Source organism: Benincasa hispida, unplaced genomic scaffold (genome assembly GCF_027475165.1).
Source record: "Benincasa hispida cultivar pf3 unplaced genomic scaffold, pf3_genome.v1.1 HicScf818, whole genome shotgun sequence".
Taxonomy (NCBI): Eukaryota; Viridiplantae; Streptophyta; class Magnoliopsida; order Cucurbitales; family Cucurbitaceae; genus Benincasa; species Benincasa hispida.
Window position 1 is genome coordinate 1 of NW_028326952.1, and position 20,223 is coordinate 20,223.

General features: G+C 34.4%; 1 non-coding gene across 1 annotated transcript; it reads right to left on the reverse strand.

The window, feature by feature from the left end:
- Positions 1-17,636: 17,636 nt before the first annotated feature.
- LOC150029915 (small nucleolar RNA R71) lies at positions 17,637-17,743 on the reverse strand. The gene has a single exon (XR_016527259.1). It is a non-coding gene; the product is annotated as a small nucleolar RNA R71 (small nucleolar RNA).
- Between the last annotated feature and the right edge of the window lie 2,480 nt (positions 17,744-20,223).

The following is a 20,223-nucleotide window of genomic DNA, read 5'->3' on the forward strand; positions in this document are numbered from 1 at the left end:
ATTCGGACCCAATGGGCAAGTTTTGTTGGCCGATTTGTGTAAGGATGTAATTCTTGTTTTTTTGTCTCAATAGAATGTAAATGCTAGCTTAGAATGAATTTGTGGATAAATTCATAGGTGGAAGACATGATCTGTTTATTATTGGAAGCTGTATTATGGGTATTGTGATTCTTGTTTATTCATGGAATTAGTACTACTTGATATTTGTGAATGAGAGAAATGATGGCTTTGGTGTAAGTATTCTATGAAAGTTTGGTTCTGGTATTGTGATTCTTGTTTGTGGATAAATTCATAGGTGGAAGACATGATCTGTTTATCATTGAAAGTTGTATTTATGGTATTGTGATTCTGGTTTATTCATGGAATTAGTACTAGATATTTGTGAATGAGAGAAATGATGGCTTGGTGTAAGTATTCTATGAAGGTCTGGTTCTGGTTGGTTTGGTGTAAGTATTCTATGAAAGTCTGGTTCTGGTATTGTGATTCTTGTTTGTGGATAAATTCATAGGTGGAAGACATGATCTGTTTATCATTGAAAGCTGTATTTATGGTATTGTGATTCTGGTTTATTCATGGAATTAGTACTAGATATTTGTGAATGAGAGAAATGATGGCTTTGGTGTAAGTATTCTATGAAAGTCTGGTTCTGGTATTGTGATTCTTATTTGTGGATAAATTCATAGGTGGAAGACAAATATTGATGAGTATATGTAATGGATTGGAAATATTGATTCTTGTTTGTGGATAAATTCATAGATGGAAGACAAATATTGATGGGCTCGCCATGCAATTTTTTTTATACTCTTTAGTATAAAATAATGACGGACATTTCCTGACCCAACACGAGATATATAGTGTCATTTTTAACTTATTTGACCAAAAAAATGGATTCGACAACAGAATTTAAAAAAACGGATAGATTCGGGCTTCAATGTCGGTTAAGAATTAAAAAAAAAAAACCTTCAATGTCGGTTGCAACCGACATTGAAGGTCTAAGGCTGCAATATAGGTGTTACTGAAGGCCTTTAATAACACTACCTTTAATGTCAGTTTAAAACCGATATTAAAGTCCGAATTTCTTCTAGTGTTTGCATCAGGACTTATGTGGTATTTAATAATAGAAATGTTTTATAATTTTTTATATATATTTTAATGCATGCTATATATATATATATATATATATATATATATATTATTTTATATGATTAAATTATATTGAAACTAAAAAAATAAGAGAAAATGTTAGGGAAAAATATAAGGAATGGGAAACAAAAAATGATTTTCAAACAAATCTCTGTTTTGTTCTTTTTTCAAGAAACAATAAATAGAAATAATTATCAAATATATTCTCTCTCTTTTTTTCTTTTTTTTTAAGGAGCTAGAAACATGAAACAAGAAACAAAAACACAAACACAGGAAACGAAAAATCAGAATGTTATCAAACGAGCCCTTAAATCTTGTTTTCCTTAATTCAACTTAAGTTTAGGTCGTGTTTAACAATCTCCAATCAAAATTAGCATGATTATAATGGAATTTCATTGATTGATCAATTATAATAGATCTTAATCTCAAACGTAATTTGATACTTTTGATTACATTTATTTAGACATTTTACAAATGTAATTTGACTACGATTGAGGTTGTTTATTTTACATTCTCTGGTATCATTGTCTTCTTACTATTACCGTTTTCTGTTATTTTTTATGATTAATTGGTGATGATGTCTGTAAAAGTAAGACATATTCATAATTCTCCTACAGTAACACTAACATTATCTTTTTTTATAAGCAGTATCAGTAACATTACCTGTAACGATAACAATAATAGTAATAGTACGACCAATGAGAACCACATAATCAACAAACGAAATCGGATTGATCATTTCCAGCTCTGCAACCAGAGTTTGTTTATCGATTACAAATTTGGCTATGGTTCACACATTTTATTACAACTATGGAATACAGGTAAACAACAACAAACATAACCAAATAGGCCTCATGTTTTTTTTTTTATTACTATTGATAAATTGTATTTTTCAAGGAAATAAATATGGTCTTTATTTTTATTTAAGTAATTATCAAAACATGAGAATTGTTTTTAAACATTTATTTGGGGTGTTGAATTGAGTTAAGACTTTGTTTGAGTTGTTAATTTGAGTTATGAGTTCCAAAGTTAATATATTTATGGAATTAGAAAATCCATTTCTAAAGTGTAGAGTTGTTTAATCAGTTAAAAAATCTGTATTTGAGGTACAAAGTTGAGTTATTAAGTCAGAGTATCAAAAGAAAAGAATCAAGTACTATCGTAATACTAACTTTGTTCACTCATTATTTGACACGTCACTAAATGATTTATTAATTTATTTCGTGGATGTCCCATGATTTTTAAATGCTATCTTGTGGCAATTAATGAATGGAGGTAGTATGGAAAATTTTCCATACTACTGTAGTAGTAGAAATTTTCTCGGGTATTTGATATAGTTTTTTGTAATATGAAAAAGTATGATTTTCCATAGTTATTTTTGTTTGCTTAAGTTTTTGTTTAACACTTCGATTGCACTCGTATCTTTCCATTTTTTAACACTCAATTGGGATGTCAACTTAAAATCTTCACAAATACTTTACAATTTTTTACATGAAACAATCATACTTAAGGTAGACTTTGTTTCATATAAAAAACAAAATTACAATATACTTTCACATTAGTAGAATGTATGAGTGTAATATGCACACAAAGAAAGTAGGTTGTGTATGTTTTAAGATTTTTATGACATCTTATGTCAAATTATAGGATAGGGTTTGTTACACATGTGTGTGTTGGTATTATCGATTAAAGTCCCATATTTGTTAGATAAGGGTATACAAGAGATGACAACTATCTCCAATGGTATGAGGCTTTTTTGGTGAAACCAAAAGTAAAGACATGAGAGTTGTATACATAAAGTAGACAATATCATATACTATCGTAGAGATATTTGGAGGTTTGTTATCCCTAACAAATGATATGAAAGTGTCAGGCCCTGACTTAGCCATGTTGGTAGCATCCTCAAGAGGCCGAACAAATAAGTGGAGGGCCTAAAAAATGCAGTCATTGTTGTATCCATCCACGGTTGAGCTTTAGGACAGGTAGTGAAGTATTTTTCAAGAAGTCATTTCCATTTAAACTTCCTTTTTTTTATAAAATATATTTAAAATAAAAAAAGTACAAATGTGTTTGGTTATATTTTCTTAAAAACTATTTTTGTACCCAAGTTTATTTGGTTTGGCTATATGCTCAAAATGTTTTTATTAACGTGAAATTATTATATAAGACAACTATATGTGAACTAATAATTCCATTTTTGTATTTAAAAATATTTTCATTGGACAAGTTTTTGTTTTTTTTTTAGTATATGATCGGATGAGTTGGTCGTAAAATTTAATCATTGGAGATGATTGATAGAGTTGGTGCTTAGAGTTGGTCACCGAAGGTGAATTTGGCCATCAAATATAGTAGTAGCGCGAAGTTGGAGATGATTGTCGGAGGTGGTTGTCAAATTTTGACCGTCGGAGATGATTATCGAATCTTGGCGATTGGAAATGGTTGTTAAAGCATGTCGCTGAAATGAGGTGGCAATAATTCACTACGATGGTTATTGATTAATTTAAAAATTAGTGGATAAATGTTATTATTATTAGAAATTCAAAAGTACATCCATTATATAATTGATATACCCTATTCAATGTGGTTGTATGCCATCAAAATCATATCAAAAATTCGAAAATGTAATAAATTAATTAATAGTTTTAATATTTTTTATATTAATTGACAAAATTAATACAATTAAGTTATACCACAAAATCAGATAAAAAAATTGAAAACATAAGAAAACTATGGCCAAAACCTAAATTAGACCATCAAAATCAAACTAATCGAATGAAAACCACTCCATATCAAAATGAAACAAAAAACAACAACTTCCACAATGACACAATTAAAATCATGGTATGGTATATCAATTACTTATATTTTCTATAAAGTATATTAATTCACACTATTGAGGGTCAAATTGAAATAATAAACAAAAGAAAATTAGATTTAATTGTTTTTTTTTCTATATTTATAATTTAAAAAAACTATTGCCAGAATTGTGAGTACTTATATAGTTTGCGCTACACATTACGATTTATCAAATATATAATCAACAAATGCTACCTAATCAAGTTTATTATGTATAATACGTATATGTTGTGGGAAATTGATATTAAATGTAATTTTGTAATATATATTTATGTGAAAAAAAAATATTTTGATCTATGATATTTGGTGTACATCCGAATTTTTAAATTCAACAATTTTACTCAGCTTTGAAGGGTATAGTTTGTATAGTACGTGCATTTCATTCATTTGAATATTTTTAATTTAAATATTCATTAAAAAGAAAAAAACAATAATCAAGGTATATATACCACTCAAAAAAAACAAAAAGAAAAAAGAAAATAACGCGTAAGGTCAAATTTTGGTTAATGTCTGTTCTAGCTTTGGTGCTCTTACGACTAAAATATATATGGCATTGTCGTGGTCAAATTTAGCCTTTGTTTTAGATGTTTAGTTGGTCAAATTCTTTGTGCTTTTTTAAAATTATTCTTTTAAACAATTTTTTAATTTTTTTTCCGACTGAGTATTGATTTCAATATGTTCATATTTGGAATTCATTTTAATAAAACTGAAAGTTAAAGTTAAAAAAAATGGACTCACAAATTTGACGTCAAGAATTGTTTGTATTGGTAAAATAAATCCATTTTCTTTTTTACCATACACTTAAATCCATTAGCGGGCCCAAAGTTAGTTTAGACTAGTAGTATTGACATGAGATTAGCCTTTCTTTCACGGTCTAATCCAAAATATTTATAAATATGGTAAAATGTCATTGTCTATCAGTGATAATGATAAACACTGATAAACATTGATAACAACTATTATTTATCACTGATAGACTGTGACATTTTGTTATTTTTAAAAATATTTTCAGTAATTTTATTATTTAATATAATTTTTCATTCCACTGTGTAACTATATTTATTTGTATAAGAAAATATATCTATATTTATTTTTAGAATTTTTGTCTTTAAAAATTAGATTGATTTAGCTTCCTTCTCATGATTGAGTTCTATCTTTACTCGAAAGTCAAAAAGTATCTTTACATCAATTTCAAAAATAAAAGTTGATTTGAAAGTTTTATATCATCTTCTATGCAACAAGATCTTGTTACTAATTTTTTATTGTTAAAGTTAAGTTCGTACATCCACAATTTATCTGTTTTGAGTTTACATTTTGGAAAAAAAGAAAAAGAAAAAGAAAAAAACATCTTTTAATGCGTAACAGAAATTTTAAAAACAAAAATGTGTTTTAAAGATCTACTTTTATATAGAGTTTTTAATTAAGTTACAATTCGGTTTTGTGTATTCCTTTAAAAGAAAAAAAAAAGATGGCATATATATATATAACCCTATATGCATGGATATTATATATATATAAAAACATTACCAAAAGATTCCTAGTTTCTGCAATTGACTTGGATTTTAAAAGCATTTCAAGATGATTTGTAAATGTGTTTTAAACTTGTATAATAATTATTTTGTTTTTTTATTTTTTATTTTTAAAATTAAACTTATGAACGGATCTACTTTTATCTCTAAATTTCTATGTTATGTTATCAATGTTTTCAAAAATCAAACTAAAATTTAAAAACTAGTTTTTAATACATGTTTTTGTTTTTAAATTTTGAATAAGAAATTAAATATTTCTTAAAAAAAAGTGAAAATCAGAAAAGTAAGAAAAAAGAAGTATAAATTTTTAAAATAAAAAAAACTTCAAATGAAAGGGTTATTAAGACGGAAAGTAACCTAATTACTTTGTTTTGGATTTTCTGTGCCCAGTGAAATCCTTTTAGCTTTGAATATCATATCATATATGAATATAATAGCAAAAATTTAATACCTCAAAAGCTAATAAAAAAACTCAAAATGAAAATAATCAAGACATATCTCATTCTAATATAATTATTGAAGTTGAGATTGTTTATAGATTTTAGAATTGAAGTAACTAAGAAGAAGAGATTCACAATTTTGTAAAAAAGATCGTAACGAAAGACTATATATAGTTGTAGGCTTAAGCTTGTAGCTAGAATTTGAATGTTGAAAAACCCTTAAAATTCAAAAAATTTAAAGATCCTATTATTAATTACAATTAAAACAAAGTCATTCATTTTAGAATTAATTAATAGATATTAAATCAACCAAGCCCTTTTATATTCTGAACTTTCACTATCTCATAGATTATTTTATCAAGTTAAGCTAAGGGTTGTTTTCAAATATAGAAAAATAAACAAAAATATTTATAAATATAACAAAATTTCACGATCTATCGACAAGGCTGCGATATACTACTATTTGTGTTTGGATAGTATAGTATTCTATCGTGGTCTATCCAGATTGTGATACCTTGCTATTATTTGTAAATATTTTCACCAGTTTTATTATTTAAATTAATTTCCCTTAAGTTTAATATATGTATCGAAATATTACATTACATTATATATTTGCGTAAAAAAAAGATTGATTATATATAATTTACTTTTTAAAAATGATATTTACCTTATATGTACTTAATGAATATTTTTTTTAGTAAAATTAGGTAGAAACCCATTAATAATAGGAAAATTTTTACATATAGAAAAAATGTCAAATTATTTACAAAAATAGCCAAAAAAAAAAAAAAATACTAATAGACTTCTATTAGCGTCTATCAGTGGTAGACTTCTATCTTTCTTTCACTGACAAACACTGATAGACTTCTATCAACATCTATCAACCTCTTCAAAAAATATTAAAATTTTGCTATTTTTTGTAAATAGTTTCCCTTATTTTTTCTATTTTGAAAATCTCGCTTGATAACAGTTATCATGTATTTGATTGGTTAAAGTTTAATGAATAATTTAAGTAATGTTGTAAAAATGAGGTGTAATGGGAATCAGATATCGAGAAAATATAATATAAAAATAAATAAAACATAATATATATATAAATTAAATAACAAAAATAAGAAATTATGAAAGTAGAAAATTTCTCCAAAACTCTCCACTTTCTCCAAAATTCATCGAATGTATTCTCTCAAGGTCCACCAAATGCATCTATTTATAGGCAAAATGGCAAATAGGAGGTGACTTTGCATGAACACTAATAATATGTAGGTATGCGACACATGGGTAAAATGTGGAGTGACACATGGGGTGATAGGAGTTTGATAATTGTTGTCTTTAAGACACTAAGCTTGGGCATATACATTGCTTCCATCAAATGTGTGTCAAGGTTACCGATGGTGCCATGGATGGGCGATGGAGTAGTCTCTCTCGAGATCTATCTCCAGCAAAGCTTCGGTCGTCACTCGGAATGGATTGAAGGAATGAAGAACTCTAAAAAAATGTCTTCTCACGCTCTCATCTGTGATCACAATGATTTGCCTTCAGGCAGAAGCTCGGATGCCGTGAATTTAGACTCCAAGGCTCTATTTATAGAGCTCAATCGCCGACAACATTGATGGTCCCACTCTAAGTCTCTGCCACTAACGGCACGGTAGGTGAAATGTCAACATCATCTTTTTTATACTCCCAAGGTATGCGTTCATGCTTAGTTTCCAAAGTACCATCACATTCCACCAACCTTGCAATCACCCTTCTATCATAGTTATTACTCTGTAGCCGCAACCTTCATGTGATAAACGCATGTGATTAATAGTCGCAACATCCATGCGTGAATGTATGCGATCACTCTTACGATGGTCTGGGATTCACCGCATGCGATCAATTCCTGCGATAGCTACAAAATAGACATTTTGATGCAGAATAACGCATAATATTGGGTTAGCTGAGATTTTCAATGCTGATCGATGCAAGCTCATTTTTCACATGAATTCTTAGTATTATCACCGCATATTTCGCTTGTTAGCCCTCATAATTCTAAATAAAAGGTTGCAGTAACTTGTATTTTTACCAACTATCATACCCCCAAACTTAGAATCATGCTTGTCCTCAAGCATGCATTATACTTAGGAAATTCAAAATTCACCCTCTGGCTTTTCCTTGCGATGACCAGCTTTTAAAAATATAATTCATTCATACCTCTAACCTTGGCAGCAACAATCTCCTCAACTTTGGCTACTTCTTCAAAGAGATATTTTCTAAGTTTAAATCTGGCAAGCCTCTGCTAAAAAACTTTTCACTCATTTCAAGCAACTGTGCTTTTAGCTTTTTACAATGCGTTCATATAAAACAATTCAAAGCTTTGCGATACATTATTAGAGTGCAGCGTTGAACCTGGCTACGCTCTTCGTTTTGGCTTGTCCCCACGGGTGTCATGCAGATATCCAACTTCGGTTGCGTGCCATATTCAACTTAACTCATGTCTTAATTAGGGTTGCGCTCGATAGAGGAGTTGTTCTTATACGTTGATCTTGGCCACTTACTTTCGTTTTGGCTTACCTGCATGAGTGTCATGTGAAGCATCCAACTATGGGTAAGTGCCTTTCACAACTTTAACTCTTATCAGCTTGGGGTTTCCCCTTTGCACTGACAGTGGAGTTGTTATGATATTTTTTTTATTTTTTTATTTTAACGTAGCAATGTGATGGACGCATTTGTTCGGAGCACTACCACCCCCAAACTTAGAAAGTCGCAGTTCTCTTGCCGAAAAGCTAAAACAAACTCATCAGGAATGCAGTAACAAATGTTTAAGCAGAGGTTTACACATATAGAAACTTAGACTGTCAAATCTTGAAGGAGCTACTAAAGTGAGGTGAGCCTTGCGACGTTTAGTTAGCGGATGGAGTGAATGATAAGTATCATCATGGATGCTAATCTTTCAATGCAAAGTTAGGCAAGCGGACAAAAGAGAATTTCAGAAGGATAACGTATAAAAGATAATAAGAAAAGAACCTGAGCAGAATAACAATTGCGACCATAATTTAGAATTCATGCGGTCATAGCCATGCGTTGAATGATGGAGAGGATTCTTTTGTTGAAACTGCACATCGAAGAGAATTATTATTGCATCCACAAGGAGCGAAGCACACCACATCCAAGAAGGCAGTCGCAAATCCAAAATGACAATAATCAAATAAATAAACTAAACTACGAAAGCAAGATAAAGATAAAGTAGAAGACGTCCCTGGAGAAATTGGAGTGAAGCCACCGTAAGGAGTCTTCCATGCAGGAGAATGATCTCAACTACTTAGGTCAAGAGACTCGTCCTGACCATCGGAGCCAGAAATTGATGGTCGCATGTTAGTTGATACGTGCCTAAAACTGCTTTCAGGTCATGCGATGGATAGTCTTTCTATCTCGTGGTCAATATTGGCTCTCGGCGCATCACCTTCACTCAAATATTGCTTGCAACTTGGTCGCACAAACTACAATACTCCCAAGACTAAAAGGGTGCCTCCGAAAACACAAAACTTAACAAACTATTAGCTGCCAAGTTCTCGGCAACGACACCAAAAACTTGATGCGTAAAATTTATGGTGTGTTATGGTGTAAGTTTGTGGTGTTGTGTGTTATGCGGTGATCATGCAAGTTTTCCTAACAAGGCTCAAGTATAAGCCTTCTTAGGTTTCCTAGTAAGTCCAGGGTCGAACACAGGGACTACTAAGTAGATATGTGACAGACTCTTCGATTCTATTGCGGTGGTAAATAAATGAAGTGGATAGTGTTTTGATTGAGAGTTTTCCTATGCGACGGAGTTGAATGCAGAGTGATAAAAGCGTAGAGTTACAATAAGTATGCGATGAAGGGGTTGAGAAGGGGTTTAGCTAACATTTCCTAAGATTGTGCACAAGTTATGCGATCATGCTACACATAAATATAAATACTATATTTCTCAATGCAGAATGCCACAATTCCTATTTCTAGGACGCATGCGATGCATATGCGAAACAGTCGATAAAACTTATTTCTAAGTTTATACTTTTGCTTATGCGATCTAATCTGACTCTCTCAAGCCTAGATTCTATCTTTAGACTACTCTCTCAAGTATGTCCAAATGCACACATAAGACAAAGTGACCGTATACCACCAATCTTATTTTTAGGACGCATGCGATGTGTAAATAGCAGATAGAACTTATGTCTAAGTTTCTACTCCCATGAACTATTTGTGTCAATGGATTAGTTCGATCTAAAACTTGAGATAATGGGTGTAATCCGAAAAAAGATTCAAATGTGGTTGTTAATGGAGTTGAAGTTCCCAAATTCTGAGGAGTCGGTATCAATTTATGTCTAATTACTCCACATATAGTTCCTCTAACCATATTTTCTAAACGAACTAGAGCCAATCCGAATTGATCTTGTAAGAGATCCACGACAGAACGAATCAGTTTGTTTTTCAAATGATTCATATCGTCAAGTGTACCCATTCCAAGTTTAAGTGCAATCAAATGATCTGCAGCTGCCAATATATCTCGCGGTAACAAAAATTTATTGTTCTCAGGTATATCAAGATTAAGTTTCTGGTTTAGATTTCGTCGACCAATCCTTCCTAATTCACATCTTTGTTGAAAGAATTTATTTTTTAATTCCTTACATAAGGATTCCGAAAATACCGGATCTCCGCCTACACAAGAAAGTTGTTGATAAAACTTCAACCATTTTCGAACCCCTTATAGCATCTTCAGGGCCTTCGAGTCTATCATTTCTGTATGATTTCTACTGTCCCTTCTTTCTAATGGGTTTCGAATATAAAGATCAATTTTTGATTGATCCATAACCTGACCTAGATCAATATTATGAACTCAATACTGTAAATGAAAGTATCGTTCTCGTCTCCATTCTTCGTCACATTGTCGGAACAATATCAATATGGAAATATTTGGCACATGGAGCCGTAATCTGATATATAATCTATCTTTTTTATAGTGATAGAAAATATCTTATCTTATATAGATAGAAATTGATCTTATCCTCTGTTATCTTCTATTTTGGAATGCTTATGCGATCTAATCTGACTCTCTCAAGCCTAGATTCTAATCTGACTCTCTCAAGCCTAGATTTTATCTTTAGACTACTTTCTCAAGTACATCTAAAGGTGAATGAGGCATACATAAGACAAGATGATTGCATAAAATGTAAATCTTAAGTCATGCTAGCTAAGTACTTCTCAACCTATTCAGAAATTTAGCTACTCATGCGTGGTATGGAGAGATTGAACATATAGTGAAATGAAGTTTCCATTTTATGCAAATAAAGTACTGAATACAAAGTAACAAATAGAATTGAGAGATAACAAGCCTGGTAAGCAATGTTTTGCTTCCCGTGGTTTTTTACACTGCTCTTTATCACTTCAACTCCGTTCTAGTAATGGATTCTTGCTCTCGCAAGGGTTGGCCCTCTCTCCTTTGTATTGCTTCTGGTAGTCCCTTGATCTGTCCAGGAGTGATTTCTCTTGGCTTCCTCATCTCCTTGCCCTCTCCGTTCTTTATGTATATGTAATAGTATGTGTAGGAATGGACTAACTAACTAACTCCTTTTTCTCTCTGGTGGCCTTTAGTATTTATAGATTTCAAGGTGAAGCAACTTTTCTTACAATGATTGCAATGATAGGCGGCATTAATTTCCCTATTCTGTTGCGTCGTTTAAAATTAACTGAAAGTTCAATGTACTTGCTACAGTGTGGCTTTTAACGACTTGTCAACTAAATTCGAAATTAATCGTTATCAGCTTTACATCCCATCAAGATTTATTATGTTGTCGCCTTGATGCAAGGTCTTTATGCGATCACCATTTGAGAAACTTCCCACGGTCGCATGACTTGCAATCGCAACTTCAAGCACGCTGTCGCATTGTGCCTTTGGATCGCAATTTCATATGCGTCATCACATTGTTCCCGCACAAAATAGGTAAATTAACTACTTTTATGTGATGAGCACTTGAAATCGTAATTCCTTTCAGTTTAGCGCTTTCGAACATGATATAGCCTATTTTACCATCACATTCTCTCATTGTTTTATTTATTTGAGCTATAATAACTTTATTTCTACCAGTTATCACAAATCCTATCCTACTGGTAAATGATCACAATAGACTCATCCGGGACTATTGATGGCGGGAAATTAGATGTCAAATTACTCAACAACTAAAATACCTTGGACGCAATATGCGATGCATGTTCTTAAGGTATGCGTTGATTGTCATGCGTCGATGGTCATGCGTTGGAGTGACTATGTGTTAATTAATGTATGCAATGACCATGTATCCTGTCACAAGTTTCTTGCGCTCATGCCAAGTATAACACAAACACAAGTTTCTCGGGTGATCCGAGGTCGAACATGGAGACTTGTAGCAAAATGAATGCGGTAATGTGCATGCGGTGGTTAAATAAAAGAATGTTGAAGGGGTTGCTAAGTTAACACCACTCCTACTTCTATCTAACAGACAATGCAATAAGAGTATGCATGAGAGGTAGAGACATGACAACTCTTGACATGAAACAAATGAATGAAAAAAAATAGGTAAAATGTAGATATGTCTTCATTGCAATACTTAAGAGTGACCGCAAGGGCAACCTTAGTCAACGCAAGCCATGCGATCATGCAACACACATACAATAGTAAACCACCTCTCGGTGCGAATGCTACGGCTTATAATGCTAGAACGCATGCGATATATGCGATAAGTCTATAGGACCTACATATAAGCCTTTATTCTTATTTATGCGATGACAAAGTGACACACACACAAATAAGGCGACCACATAATATCATACCTATTCCTAGGGTGTATGCGATGCAGGTTAGCAAACGAAGCTTATCTCTAAGTTCCCCGTTCTTGCCTATGCGTTCCAATCCACTCTCTCGAGTCTTAGATTTGGGTTTTAGACTACTCTCCTAAGTATGCCTAAATGATGAATGATGCACTCATAGGATAAGGTAACCACATGAACTTGGCTGACCTAAGATTATTCCTATCTCTAGTGAACAATGCATACATTGCTTAATGCAACCAACCACTTACCCTCCCGGACAGTTGGTTGTTGCTGACTTTACTCATAAACAAGCATTGCGTTAGCCTTTATACAGGCGTTGCCGCAGCTTCACACTAAGCAGATAAGGTTACTCACACACTTACGCAATGCACACCTCTTGGTAGGTTGCTACATGCTTCATATCCCTAATCCACACGACTAAGTACGCGATACCCAAGCAATATCACTAAGTGTTGCAATGAAAGTAAGGATGCTAAGCAAAGAAGATGGAGATGGAGTCGAAGGAAACAGAGAAATGCATTAAAAACAAATTATATTAATTCCTTAATCACAAAATGTCATTCAATACAATATAAGAAAAGAAAGGAAAATGAAATGACTGGCTGGAAGCAAAACTTGCTTCCAGCGGATGTGCGTCAAGGCTGTGCCATGGATGGGCGGTAGAGTTGACTCTCCCGAGATCTAGCTTCGATCGAAGGCTCCGATCATCACTCGGAATGGATGAAAGAGATGAAGAACTCTCAGGCATCTTCTCACGCATTTTGTCTGGATCACAAGGATCCGCCCTAGGCGAACCTCAGGTGAAAATCTTGGATGCTTGAATTTTTGATCATCGGCTTCTACTTATAGAGCTTGGATCGTCGACAGCATTAATGGACTGCTCTGAGTCTGACATTCGATGTGTTAGTCCTTTTCTGAATCTCTGCTACTAACGGCGTGGTAGGTGAAATGTCAACATCAGCGAGCGTAACTCCCATGCGATGGACGCATACGGCTGATTACCGCAACATCCATGCGTTGATCGATGCGTTCGCCTTTGCGATGGTGAGTTTCTCCGTATGCGGTGGTCCGATTTCCGTATTTGCGTCCACTTCCTGCGTTAGCAACAAAAATAGAACATTGAACGCATAATATCGCATACTATTGCATAATAATGGGTTAGTCGAGATTCATCATGTTGTACGACGCAAGCTCACTTTCTCATGGATTCTTAGCACAATTGCCGCATATTCTGCTTAACGACCTTCATAATTCTAAGTAAAAGGCCTAAGATGACATGCATTTCTGCATGTCATCACACCCCCAAACCTAAAATCATGCTTGTCCTCAAGCATGTGTTATACTCAAGAAATTCTAACTCACTTTCATGCTTTCCTTTGCGATGACCAGCTTTTCAGAATATAATTTACACACACTTCTGACCATCATCGCAATGCTCTCCTCCATTTTGGCTGCTTCTTCAAAAAGATCTTTTCTAAGTTTAGATCCGACAAGCCTTTGCTCAAAAAATTTTATTCATTCACCGCAATTTTGCATTTAGCTTTTGAGAATGCGTTCGTCAAAATAATTCAAAACTTCGTGATGACTTATTCGAATGCGGCGTTGAACCTGGTTACGCTCTTCATTTTGGCTTACCCCCACGGGTGTCATTCGGGCATCTAACTTCGGTTTCGTTCCATATTCAACTTAACTCTTATCTTGCTTGATTGGGCTTGCACCCGACAGAGGAGTTGCGCTAATGTGCTGATCCTAGCGACTTGCCTTCGTTTTGGCTTGCCCCCACGTGTGTCATGTGGACATCCAACTACGAGCAAGTGCCTTTCACAACTTAACTCTTATTAACATGGGTTTCCCCATTGCGTTGACAGTGGAGTTATTATTCTCAAAAGCTCGCTTCACTTTTTTTTTTTTGTTTTAAATGATCGCAATGTAATGAATGCAATTCTCCGAGACTGCTACCACCCCCAAACTTAGACATTGGCAGCGTTCTCACTGCAAAGCTAAAAAAAATTACAAGAATGCGGTAACAAATGTTTGAACAAAGGTTTGCACAAAACAAACTTAATACTTTCAAAATTTGAAGAAGCTAATAAGTAAGGAACGCCTTACGTTGATTAATTAGAAGATGCGGTGAATTATATGTACCATCATAGAAACACCACAAAGCAATGCAATCAGGAAAGAAAGAATTTCAAAAGGATAAGGCATACAAGATAACAAGAAAAGACCTTAGGCGGAACAACACATGCGATCATGCATTGAAATTCACGCGATTGAAGCTATGCGTTGAAGGATGAAGGGAATTCTTCCATTATACTGCACACTGAGTTGACTTATTGTCGCACCTGCAAGAAACAATCACACCACAACCAAGGAAGCAGCCATATATCAAAAATAACAATAAAAATAAAAATAACCTAAACTAAGAAGGTAAGGTAAAGATAAAGTAGAAGACGTCCTTGGAAAAATAGAAGTGTTGTCACTGCAAGGAGTCTTCCATGCAGGAGATAGTTCTCAACTGCTTGGGTCAAGTTGCCTTGACCATTGGAACGTTCGATAATTGTTGAGTGCATGCGGTCGTCATGTGCTTAAAATTACCTTCAACTCTTGCAACTGATTGCCCTTCTACCTTGGGGTCAACATTGGCTTTCAGCACATCGCCTACACTTCAATATTGTTTGCAACCTGGTCGCAAAAGCTGCAATACTCCCAAGATACAAAGGTTACTTGCAGAGACATAAAACTTAACAAACAATTAGCTGCCAAGTCCCCGACAACGGAACCAAAACTTGATGCTTGATTTTATGAAGTGAAATTATGGATGGTATGCGATGGTGAAATTGTGTTGAGCATTCAAGTTTCCTTAGCGGAATCCAAGTGTAAACTCCACTGATTTTCCTAGTAAGTCCAGGGTCGAACTCAAGAACTTGGGAAAACAGATTGCGATGGTAATTTTTATGAAAACTTTGCGGTAACCGGTAACTCAATTAATTATGAGTTTATTGTTGATTGTGTTAATGAAAAATAAACAAATGTGACATATTTGAGGAAAGTCAGTTGTGTGATAGATGCACTGAGTAAGCGGATGAACGGGTTGAGAAGGTCTTTAGCTAGCATTACTTGGGAATGCGTCAAACTATGCGATCATGCTACAACTATGTACAGCAAGTCATTTTCCAATGCAAATGCGATGCTCCTAAGTCTAGGACGCATGTGTTGAATGCAAAAGTATCCATAGAGCTTATTCCTAAGTCTCTACTCTTTTCCTATGCGATGATGTAAATGCATAAAGGCAAGGTGACCGCACACAATCATATCCTATCTTTAGGATGCATGCGATGCGTTAATAGCAAACAGTGCTTATTCTTAAGCTCCTATCTCTTGATTATGTGTTCTAATATGGCTCTCTCGAGCCTAGATTCTAACCTGACCTTCCCAAGCCTAGATCCTATCCTTAGACTCCTCTCTCAAGTATCTCTAATGGACGAATGAAGCATACATAATACAAGATAATCGCATAGAATGAAGATTCCCTAGTTGTGCTAGCTAAATGTTTCTCAACCCATTCAACTGATTTAGCTGCTCATGCGTAAATAACAGAGAGTGAACAGATATCGAGAAGTAGATTCCATTTCGATAAATGAGTGAAGTACAAAATAACAATGGAAGTTAAAGGTAGAGAGCCTGGTAGCAATTCCTTGCTAACCGAGGCTTTTATACTGTAAATCTCTATTCGGTTCCCAAGATGTTCGTGCTTCCTCAGGCGTCGGCCCTCTCTCTTTCCTTGAAGCTTTCGACGCTCTTCCAAGCTTACCGTAACGATCTGTCGACACAACCTCCTCTCTCGTGTCCGCCTTAAAATGAAAGGAAACTATGAATAAGGACGTGCAAACCGAACATATGAAATTTCGAACTGGTGAACTGATTCAAGGACGTGTGAACCGAACGTCTGAAATTTCGAACTGGTGAACTAATTAACCTCTTTGCTGAAGGATTCCCTTGGAATTTATAGAACTTTCAGGGTGAAAGGCAGCTTCTCTCTCATGATTGTACAGATGGGACGACTTTAATTCCTGAGTGATGCGCCAAATATTTGTCACCGAAAAGTTGAATGTACTTGTTTGTTAGCGGCTGTCAACTTAATTCAGATTCGATTGTCATCAACTTTCTGTCCTATCGTGATTAATTATACTTTTCACCCAGATGCGCCCACCAAGTTGCGACAATCCTTCTTGAACAAATGTTTGCAAGCACAATCATCGTAAAGCCTTGCGGTGAAGTTGCGCTCGACCGATGATTTCCTATGATCGCAATTTCCACCTTGCGTTCACGCATAATCTGCATAAAAACACTGTTCCTATGCGATGAATGCATACGACCTCAATATTATGAATGTGATGCTTTTTGGATACAATTTAACATATTTTATCAATGCAAGCCAACATTGTTTAAGAACTTAGTACTATGATAACGTGTATTTCTGCCCGTTATCAACTATGTGTCACCAAACTTGTATGATTTCTCCCCAGGAATCATGAGACCAACATTGGATGGATCAAGGTTCAAGATGAAGCCAGTAATGTTACAAATGATACAAATAGCAGGACAGTTCGGAGGACGGCGTGGTGAAGATCTGTACGCCCATCTATGAAGCTTCATTGAAATTTGTAACACTTTTGTGTTCCCTAATATTTCCCCAGAAGAGGTTCAACTCACGTTATTTCCATTTTCACTATGCAATAAAGTAAGATAATAGGCATACTCTCTCGAACCAGGAGAGATAACTTCATGGGAGCAAGTTGTGGAAAAGTTTATGAAGAAGTAATTCCCTCCCACATAAAATGCCAGAAGAAGGAAATTGATCACCAATTTTGAACAAGAAAAAGATGAATCGCTCAGTGATGCATGGGTGAGATTCAAGAGACAAGTACGCGATTGCCCACACAATGGATTGTCGGATTGCCTCCAAATGGAGATTTTCTATCATGGACTCAATTTTGCATTGCAGACAGCTGACAATGCGGTGGCAACAGGAGGTCTGCTGAACAAAACATATGATGCGGCAAAGAACATTCTTGATCGCATCTCAAAAAACCACGAAGGTTGGCAAGAAAACGATCAAAGAGCAAAACCCAGATAATGTAATGCAAGTAATGGTTGTTGGATCTACACCAGAACGCAACGGAAGAAATCAGGATCCATAAGCATTCTAATTCATTAATTTTGGTTGAAAAGAAACATGCTAAAAATAGAGTATAATGGGTTCCATAAATATACCTTGGCCGAACCAAGGAAATCTCCATTTTCAGCTGCAAATCCTTCGAATCCTTGTGTATACCACCACAAGATCTTTCCTACTATCCTCTTGGTGCTCTAGATTGAGTTGTGGGACTCAAAATAAGCTGGAATCAAAAGGAATATGGAGAAAACTCACTGAACAAAACCCATTGAAGAACACCTTCTTCATCTGAAATTTTCAGCAAAAATTTGGTCCGTTCTCATGCCTTTCTTCACTCCAATCTCTTCAATATATTGCAGACTATCATGCAAAGAGATGTACTGCATGGGATTTTGCTCATGTTTAGAGTAAACCAAAGAAGTAGGTGGTGGGTTCCTTGTGAGCAAGTTGAAAATGACTTGAAAAACCCATTTTTCAAGTTGTGTAATTTTTCCATTTTTCAAAAATCCAAAATTGATTTGAAAATAATATTTTATTTCTAAAATCAAAATTTATTAATTTTACAAATTAATTTTCTAATAAAATTAATAAATAATTATTTAAACAATTTAAATAATTCTAATTAATTTAATACCTAATAAATTAATTTTTACACAAATTCATCTTCATATATTTAAATCATATTTAAATATATTTTCTCCAATTTTCGTTTGATTCTTATTTGAATGTTTCAAATTAACTTATCACACTACTCTAGAGAAAATCCATTTCCGAGCTAGTAGGAGGACCTCATGGACCTACAGATCATGGGCTCCAACGATCCGAGATTAATTGGCTAAACTCATCAGACAGATCTAACCCCCATTTGTTAACTAATGGGTCACTTCACTAAAGCCCATAGTTGAACTCCTTTCACTGTAGATATATTATGTCTACTCGATATAACCATGATTAGTAAGTTAACCCTTCACAGGTTATTCGTAATAATGGTTAGGTCAAATCTTTGTTTTACCCTCGGAATTACCTCTTGTTCCTTAAGTCCCCACTGATCCTCTAATGAACAATTGTTTTGTGATCCAATCACAAAACTGAGTCCCTCTCATTCCAAATGAGAGAGCGGGATCCCTTGTTCAAGCCCTAAAATCAGCACTTAGGGAAACAACCTCTCTACTATCCCTAAAGTGAGTAGGAGTGAATTCCCTCTTGCACCCCATGTCCCCAGCTATCTATCCAAACTTACCCCTGAAATGGCAGTCATATTGAGCCGACGCTGTTAAACCAACCCTAACCTATGCAAATCTAAGGGCAATCCCAGATAAACAGGAGTTCATAGTTAGCTCAGGATTAAGGTCAAGTTACCTGAGTCATCGCTTTGAAATAGTCAGTCTTAATTAGTAAACAACATTATAAAGTAAGAGTGACTCATTTTGTGGTCTGATCTTGTACAAACTCTTTTGCACAAGGACACCCCCACTCCTCACGTCCAACATGAACGAATTAGGATCACTTCATTTGTAGCACTTTACAACTTTTTGTAACAATTATAGAGCAAGTTGTATCTAATAGTGTTACCAGAATAAGGTACCCAACCCTAGCCATGTACTATAGATCATTTTGACTATTTACTCGAACCTGATCCACCTTTATGTCTTCACATAAAGTTCAAGTACTCATCCAATAGTCAAGGGACTTTTAGGTTTATTGGATTTCTATTCAAGCAATAGATCTATTCAATAACACCTTTATTGAATTTTCAGAATAAGTTCCATTGCTTACAAACAACGAGTTTTAGGACATAGAACCCAACAATGGTGCCATCGCATCATTGCAAAATGATATGATTGCGATGATAAATTTGTTGCAAAGCATCGCAATAAACAATTCCAGAACTCGAAGTGGGTAGGTCAGTGTGATAGAGCAAACAAGCCAACTGTGTTGCATGTGAAGAATCGCATTATGTTGAGGAGTGTCCACGAAATTCTCAATCAATCTACTTTGTAAAAAACAATCCTTTTTCAAACACCTACAACTCGGGGTGGCGAAATCACTCTAATTTTTCTTAGAAGAACAACCAATAGCAAGGCAACCAACCTATGGCTTAGATAGAAGGACCACCAGGATTTTTCCAAAGAACTAACGGACAACAGCAACAGCAAGCTCGCAGCTCTCAAACACCACCATCATCATCCCTGGAAAACTTTTGAAGCAATACATCAAAAAGAATGGAACAGTCCTTCAAAACCAAGCTACATCC